General features: G+C 40.6%; 1 non-coding gene across 1 annotated transcript; it reads left to right on the forward strand.

The window, feature by feature from the left end:
- Window positions 1-1,033: 1,033 nt before the first annotated feature.
- LOC120106589 (small nucleolar RNA R71) lies at window positions 1,034-1,139 on the forward strand. Its single transcript, XR_005508705.1, has one exon. It is a non-coding gene; the product is annotated as a small nucleolar RNA R71 (small nucleolar RNA).
- The last annotated feature ends 5,841 nt before the right edge of the window (window positions 1,140-6,980 follow it).

A 6,980-nucleotide genomic window follows, 5' to 3' on the forward strand; every position in this document is an offset into this window, starting at 1 on the left:
TCTTGCCAAAGGGAGAGGGTGCATTAAGTGCTTCAGGGAATGGAGCCTTTGGAATGTGGGTTGTGGCAGATGGTGGACTAGCTGAAGAAGGTTTTGGGTTTTCATGTGATACATTCTTCTCTTCTTCTTCACCTTCCTTATTGTTACCCTCCCCAACCTTATTATCTATTATACGTCCACTCCTTAGGGTAGTCAAAGCATTGGCTTGCTCATGATTTAGTCGAGTTTCTTGTGCCACGTATTGTCCCCTAGGATTACTCATTGGTTGACTTGGAAGCTTACCTTCCTCTCGCTTGTTTAATGCATTAGCTAGTTGACCCATTTGGGATTCTAGCTTAGCAATTGATACGTGTGAGAGTGCAATAGTTGTGTGTTTGCCTCCAAACCTTGAAGGGCAGTCAACACCTTCTCCTCAAAGGCTATATTTCTTTGGGTTGGAGGAGGAGGATGCTGAAATTGAGTTGAGGGACGGTAGAGATGAAAATTCTGAGGGTTTTGAAAATTTTGGAAGAAGGGTTGGGAGGTATTAGAAGCTTGCTGCCTCCAAGAAAAAATTGGATGATTCCGCCAACCCGGGTTATATGTATTGGAAAATGGGTCATTACCCGGTCTGGGCTGTGTTTGGGCAGCATTGATGTGTTCTTGCACGAGTTCGGGAAATTGGGGTGCTGAGGGGCACTCATGAATAGGATGCGATGGGCTAGAACAGATAGCACACACTTGTGCTTGGGAAGAGCTAACGACATGTCCTCCTATTATCAGTTGGTCAATCTTATGGGACAATGCATCTACCTTGCTAGACAGGTCCATAGAATGACTTATTTTACAAATGGCCCCTTTTATTTGAAAATTCAGGGGTGCTTGACGAGAACATGAAGCATAGTGGAGGGAGTTTTCATTAAGATTTTCAAATAGTTGCCATGCTTCATGCTCATTTCGAAGCATGAAAGTCCCCCCGCATGCAGCATCGATCATCTGACGGTTTCGTTCAGTCAAACCGTCATAAAAACATTGCACTAGCTGCCACTTAGGTATTTGATGATGAGGGCATTTACGGATTAGGTCCCGAAATCTCTCCCAAGTTTCATGAAATTCTTCTCCCTCGGTTTGGGAGAAGCTTGTAATGGCACGTCTAAACTGGTTCGTTCTTCCTATAGGAAAGTATTTTTTAAGGAATTCTTGTTGCATTTGATCCCAAGAACGAATCGAGTTAGCTTCTAAAGAATTCAGCCATTGTTTGGCTCTATCTTTAAGGGAGAAGGAAAATAATCTAAGTTTCAGAGCATCATCAGTGAAGTTCTGAATCTTGACAGTGGTGCAAATCTCAAGAAATTCATCTAAGTGTTTATATGGGTCTTTGTTGGTGAGCCCATAAAAAGATGGGAGCATTTGGATCACACTAGACTTTATTTCATATTGTACCGCTGCTACTTCAGGTAATCGAATGCAAGATGGGGAAGTATAAATGGTGGGAGTAAAGTACTCCCTCAGGAGTTTGGGTTGTTCTTCAGCCATCTCAGGAGGTGGGGATGATCCTAATGTTTTGATCTTAGCTCGAATGTTCCTAAGGGTTCGTTCTATTTCAGGGTCAAAAGGTAATAGGTTTCGTACTCTAGAACGACTACCTTGCGTACACTAGTACTCGATCAATCAAGCATGCAATAAAAGAGAAAAGCATATCAATCCTAGTCTTTGTCCTAAAATCACTAGACAGCTCCTAACTGGTTTGAAGAGGGCACCTAAGCCTCCAATCCGGTCTAATGAACCGAGTTGTCCAGGTAAGCTCCCAGGTAAGTGGAGGGGTCACGATGCGTTCGCAAAGGTCCCACTTAAAACCCACTTGCCTCGAACAGATGAACTATCTCCCTTATTGGGACAAAGCTTGCCTAGACATCAACTAAGCCACAGAGCGAAATTGGTGCAACTTTCGGTGATCTTTGTCCTATTGAGCTCGAATGTCCCTAGGGGCCAATGTCTAATTGATTTTAATTAAAGTGACACTATGTGAGATTGAGTTCACCTAAATTGGGCAAGAGTCCGGTGATGAAATCCGGCTCTTATCTTGGTGGGGTGATTGCCCTTACTAAGTGCAGATTAATTGGTGTATGTGTATCAGGCATGCATTCACACTTTTGCTGAAATTAAAATCAAACAATCACCACAAAATTTCAAGCTAATAATTAATTTAAATAAGAAAGGTTTAGAGGTTACCAAAGGGAATTTTTCCAGCAATTTAATTTTTTTTAGGCAAACCTCTACAGCATTCCTTTTCCTGCAGTTCTCTTTTTGATCATCCCAGATTTTTCCTTCGATTCCTGATCAAATAAGATCAAAAGAAAATTTAAAAAAAATTAGTAGAAGAGAAAAAAGAGATAAGAAAAGTAACAATAATAGAAAATAATTTTTTTATTTTATTTTAGCCCATTTATGATTTTCGTTTTTTTTAATTAATTAATTTTTTTTTAATGATAGGAAAAATAACTATGCTAGCAATTCCCGGCAACGGCGCCAAAAATTGATCGGTTATTTTAATTTCAAAAATAAACCACGCAATAGCACGTATCCTGTAGGATAGTGATTACGGGTGTCGGTCCACAGGGATTGAAGAATAAGTTATTTTTTTAAAAAAAAAAAAATAAATAAAGAAGAAGGATTTGCTAACTCGATTTAACTAAATTAAACTATGAGTGCGAATTGAAATTTATCAGAGTAGATAGATCTAGGATTTGGAATCCACCACATAGCATTGCATCAGGGACTGTGTTCTTAATTTTTGTCTTTTGGAGAGGCATGCAATTTGGCTACAAGCCTTTTTGAAATAAAAGCATAAAGAGTTTTAGGAAGATCCATCTCAGGCATAGCAAAAAGTGTCTACCTAATTATGCTAACCTAGAGTGCAGCACACCTCATCTTCCTAGGCATGGATCATCTTAGACTACTTTTGCAGACATGAATAATAAATAGCATGCTTAAAGTTTAAACATCGTAAAAGGATTTTTCATTGATAATAAGAATTTAAACAAGCTCCAAAAAATTAAAAGAGTAAGAACTACAATGCCCTGATACATTGCTAGGGCTTCATCCAGCCCTAGACTAGGTGTTCAGCCGCGCATGGTGGCCGGATGTCCTTCCATCTTCAAATGAAAGCCTTCACCTCCCATTCTTCCAAAAATATCACAAACTATTCTCTTTCCCCCCCTCTTTTCTTTTCTTTTCTTTTTCTCCCAATCGAACCTCTCTTCTTCTCTTCACCGAAATAGGGGTTCCCCTGTTTCTTTCACAACCCAGCTCTCTCCCTCCCTTCCTGCCGATGGCTTCTTCATATAGACCCTCTCACCGGTGATGGATCCCCTGGGAGTACGCTGGTGAGGATGCGAATCCCGGATGCTCATCCGATGGGAGCTGGCTGCGGGATTAATGTGCAGTGAAAGAAGAAGGATTCGCCAATTCCATGGGATCGCGGACGGTTGGAATGGCTCAAATCCGGCAGAGGGAGACAGCTAGATGGGATGCTGGAAGCGTTGATCATGGAGGAGTGATTTCCGGCTGCTGGGAGGTGGAACGGGCGGCGGATGGCACGCGGTTGATGCGGCTGGGAGGATCGATCGCGGAGGAGCTGGATCGTTGATTGCAGCCGGCTGGGATTGCGGAGACTGGGATGGGATCCGGATGCGCCACGGGCGGAGGAGGAGGCGGAAACGCTGGTTGTGGCATGGAGATGGAAATCCGGAAGAGGAGATGGCATGAACGCGGTGGGCACGACGCGGGATCGACGAGAGGAAGGTGGACGGCCCTGATGCAAGGAGGGAGGAAGAAGATAAACAGTGGCTTATATATATATATATATTTATTTATTTTTTTATTGTAACACTGTTCATATGAACAGTGTTTTTCACGGAACACTGTTCATATGAACAGTGTTACCTCGGAATACTGTTCACCTGAACAGTGATTCCAGTAATTTTTGGGAAAAATTATTTTTCTTGCTTTATTTTGACGTGAAAATGGGCATATATGAATTTAAAACAAGGATCTCCTCTATTTTGCTTAGTTTGGAAACGTGATGCGGAGACGGGAGTTTCTGAACCGTTGGATTGCTTGGATAGTGGTCGCGAGAAAGGAATAGGATTGGTTTGGGAATTGGCTTTGGATTTGAGGTAGGTTATGATCTTTAATTTGCTTGAACTTGGTCTCGAGCCCAATGTTATTTAAATTCAATTCTTGCTAAACTGCTTCAGACCGGACTCGACAAAACTAAAAACAGGACCGTGACTTAATAAAATTAATCAAACATTTTCCCCATACAAAAATAATTAATTATAGCTTTCAATCTAATTAGGACCAAAATTCATTTAATTATAACCTTAGCTTGATTACAACTCTATCAGGTTACCAAACCGGGTTAACACAATCTCCTCCTTATATGTTTTCCTGTAATTTTCATGAAAGATTGCAAACAAGAGAGAGACAAGTTCAGAGTCTGATTTAAGAAAAGAATTATTTACTTTTTACCATATTTTAAATTTATTTCAATGATCATTCAATTTCATGGTAAAATACGTATTTATCAGTTTAAGAACATTGATAAGTGCTATGAAAAGATAACTAAATTATAGATTATTAAGCACTTATCACTCGCACTCACACCTATTGCTGGCTAAGTATGGAATCCAATGGGTCACACACAAGGAAACTTATCAAGGGTCTAATTGGATTAGATCATATTTGCAATATAGACATCTTAGCAGGTGTTGCAAACCCTTAGCTCCTGATTCGAATTGGATTCGAATCTGATTCGAATTGGATTCGAATCTGATTCGAATTGGATTCGAATCTGATTCGAATTGGATTCGAATCTGATTCTTAATTGATCTAATTTGATTAGATCATGTTCTAATATGGGTTAGCCAAGAGTTGGCACCTAATTAGCTTGGTTTGAGTCTAATTGGATTAGATTTGATAAATCATTTAATCTAGACCGTTAGATCTTGATCTACCGTTGGATGAAGACATAATGGAGAGTTGGTTTAACCCAATTGGATTGGGTTAGAGAATGGCTATCATAATTGACCATTGGATCTTAATTCCACCATTGGATGAAGATATAATGGGTCAAGTGAATGGCATCTTGCATTGGAGCCCTCGGATCATTATCATGAAAGATCAGGAGGGGAGGCGTGATGGACATGTGATTGGCATGTGATGTTGACTTGGTCAAAATATGGCACCACATGAAAGGACATATCATTTGATACACCTCCTCACTTGATCTGTGCCTCCTCTTATTTGATATGGCCCTTTAGATGATGCCCTTTCATGAAAGAATGTGTGGATGGGATGCATCCCTTGGAGATGCATCCTTACGCCTATTATAAATAGGCTAGCGCTCCATGGGTTTCATCATTTTCAACTCCACCGCATTCTCTCTCCCTTATCCCTTCTTTCTTACAAGGCTTTGTCTCTTTCTAGCATTGCTTCTAGGGTGTCTTAATCCAAGACAAGGTGGTCTTCTTTAGGACAAAAAGATTAGAAGTGATTTTAGAAGGTTAAAGAAAAATAGAAAGGAAGGAAAGCAAGCCATTAGAGTTCTTTAGAAAAATTCTGCATTAAGGATCAAAGTCTTTGGAGCTTAAGACTTGAATCAAGTTTTCGTGTGGATCACCGTTGGAGGGCGGATACTTGGACGCCTCGTGAAGATCATTCATATTGGATTAGCGTTAGAGGTATTCTTTGCTAGATGTATGCCCTAGAGGCCAATCTGGCTGACACATTGTTAATTCTAGGAACATAATTTTGTACTTGACTATTTATTATTGAATAAATAAAAGGCATCTTTTTCATTCATATTGTTATTGTGTCTATGAATCGTCCAAGAAATTAATAAGATGATGATGCATATTCTCAAGAGTTGAGAATTTGAGCCATGTATCATTAGTGATTAATTTCTAAACGCTTCTGATCGATGGATCATCACGAGGACGGTGATCGATCCGATGAGATCAGTGCACACATTATTTTCCTTATGGATGGACGAGACTCGAGTCCACAGTGTGGCGACACTGAAGTAATAGTGCAGGTGCTTGTTAGAGAACAAGGGTACTGAGCGTGACCAACACAAGAAGTCACTTGGATGTCTATCCACTCGTCAGTGACTTGCTTGATGTTGCAGTAGTGTGACTGGTCCTTTGACCTGCGATGCTTCGGCTACTCACAGTGAGGTTATTGTAGTTTGACTGCACAAATACATGGTCTCTAGCCATATGGGTCCATGCAGTGTAGATTGGCTGCAGTAAGTTCAATGTAGGAGTAGGGTATGCATCTACAAGGAATCTATCGACCTTGGTAGATAAGGAGAGATCCTATGTGATTTATAAGACTGAGTTCGTAAGACCTCGGCCGGGGCAGATTGCACAGTGGAGAAAGAGTTCTTCGCTCTCGAACTTAAGTCGAATAAATCTTGACATATGACAGACGAAAGGGTTTGACGAGTTATCCATGACCTCCGTCTTGTAGGGATCCACGATAGAAGGACTGTATCACATGATAACTGCACCTAGAGGTTCATTATTCTATTCTGCTGGGTAGCCACTACATGCTGCTAGGTGTCACTGGTGGATGGTGGGACTCACAGGGATTATCTCGATGATCGATTAACCCTAATGAGTAGAGTTGGAATCGTTCCAACCTATTGAAAGGAGTTTTCAATGATATTGTGATAGAGATCACAATATATCTCACTACCAGTCAGAATAGAACCTATGGGGTCACACACACTAGAGGCATTGACCGATCCGATGGTTGGATCGTGATTAGGAATCACAAGTAATCAATTCGATTGATAATAAGTTGAAGAAGGAACAAAGGAAATTAATTAATTGGACTTGAAACAAGAGTCCTACTTGGAGTAGGATTCCTAGAGTCCTAATTGGATTAGGACTGGGATTCCTACTTGGACTGGGATTCCTACTTGGACTGGAAAT

The sequence above is a fragment of the Phoenix dactylifera genome, chromosome 10 (genome assembly GCF_051530095.1).
Source record: "Phoenix dactylifera cultivar Ajwa chromosome 10, Ajwa_hap1_PhDact_Kaust_v1.1, whole genome shotgun sequence".
Lineage (NCBI taxonomy): Eukaryota > Viridiplantae > Streptophyta > Magnoliopsida > Arecales > Arecaceae > Phoenix > Phoenix dactylifera.